This window comes from Dendroctonus ponderosae, unplaced genomic scaffold, assembly GCF_020466585.1.
Source record: "Dendroctonus ponderosae isolate FM_Combo_2020 unplaced genomic scaffold, Dpon_F_20191213v2 Dpon_F_20191213_8, whole genome shotgun sequence".
In the NCBI taxonomy this organism is placed as follows: Eukaryota; Metazoa; Arthropoda; class Insecta; order Coleoptera; family Curculionidae; genus Dendroctonus; species Dendroctonus ponderosae.
Window position 1 is genome coordinate 2,545,015 of NW_026019016.1, and position 1,948 is coordinate 2,546,962.

Sequence of the window (1,948 nt, forward strand, 5' to 3'; positions counted from 1 at the left end):
GAAAATGAAGCTGTGCGCTTGAAGAAATCGGGTTCCGATTGACAAACAAGCACTTATATTTTCGTAATTTTTCATGTTGAAAATGGACTGGTTTCAATTAGCACTTCAGAGGTTTATCAACACTTCAGATAGCGCAGGTGGATGAAAACAAACGAAACAAACAACCAATTGCGTGACGTTCTTTATTTTGTTTAAGGTTTTCACATTGAAAAGTACCTACTACTAAAATGGGAAAATGAGGCCACTGTATTAAAAGTTAATAATATTCTTAGCCTTCCTGGGTGTCAGTCAAAGTGTGAAGTAAAAATTTTGAACACCGTTTATTTCATTACGTTTCGGCGAGACAACAGCGCCATCATCAGATTTAAAATTCACAGAAACTCATGATTGGTAAAAATCAACGTCCTTTTAGGTCTTTGCCTTCTTGAAACCGTAAATTTGTCTATTGACAGAAAACAGATATTAGTGCTATAAGGTTCATGCAGCAGTAGGGGAGAGTGGGCCACCATAAGGCGAAAAAAGTCAGAGGTTTTTTCCAAACACTTCACATGAACGTCCAGAGAAGTTGATTAGCTGCCGGAATTGCACTTATTTACTTAGGTTTGTAACGGTGGAAAGCACACCATTACTGTAAATTTGAAGATATTTTTTTGGCCTCAAGGTGGCCTAAAAACAGTGTCTCATGGTAGCCCATTTACAAGTCATAACTTTCTTTTTACATTGTTGGTAAACTCATCAAAATCACAAAGATTATACATCTAAAACATCTAAAAAGCCCTTACAGCACTATATCTGTCTATAACTTAAATTTCTTACCTTTAACTCTGTTTCTTTTCTCACTAATAAATTTCGCTCAGAATAATACACGTGAAAAAAAGTATTCGCTCACAAACATCTTTATCAAAATATCCAGTCAAGACTGCTTCAGCCAGGAAGACACTTTTAATATCAAAGTAGGCCTGGGTAACTCAGTGAATTTTTAGGAGTTGGCGCAGTGCTACGCCAACACAACGCACCGGCGCAGTAACTCAGTTCCGTTGCTGGGAAAATGTTGATGACTTTTTCACTTGTTTTTAGATTTATTTTAAGGGCCATTTATTAATAATATTTTTAAAATGTCTTCAAAATTTCAGAATTTTACAGTTTTAGCCAAGTTACGCTCAATTTTCTAAAGTTTCACTTAAAATATGCTGACAATCTTAACAAACAAAAATCAAATAATTTTCTATAAAAAAATGAACAGAATTAGCGAAAGTTTATAACAGATTATTTGGAAATCTTGTTAAGTTTGTTAAAAAAAATATGGACTGATCTTTTTTGCTTTACTTTCTACTCAAAGACGCTCTATTTTGTTTTTAATCGAAATCGCAAAAAAACCATTATTTTCTGATGATTTTCTTCTTTTCTGCCAATAATGGGATTTTTTCAGCCCAAAATGACAAAATAAATTTTCATTGTACGTACTTTCCTGACTGTGTTTCAATTCCAAAATTAAATTTTAATTTTAAAAATAAATTTTGCCAGAAAATCCGCCTCATTCATCGGTTTGCAGGGAATTTGGCACAAAAACCAAATAATTTTATTCAGTTTTTTACCGAAAGTAATTAGAATTTTTTTTGCTTTACTTTCTACTCAAAGACGCTCTATTTTTAGAGTTTCACTTAAAAATACTGACGATCTGGAGGTCTTTAAGGCGAAAAATTACGAGATAAGTTTATAGCTTTGTACAAATTTACAAAAAACGAAAATGAATTCCTCCCGTTTTTTCCCGAAAGCCATTAAGCTTTTCTCCAAACCCGATCACAAAACTAAAATTTTTTAATCGAAATCGCAAAAAAAACATTATTTTCTTATGATTTTCTTCTTTTCTGCCAATAATGGGATTTTTTCAGCCAAAAATGACAAAATAAATTTTGCCAGAAAATCCGCCTCATTCATCGGTTTGCAG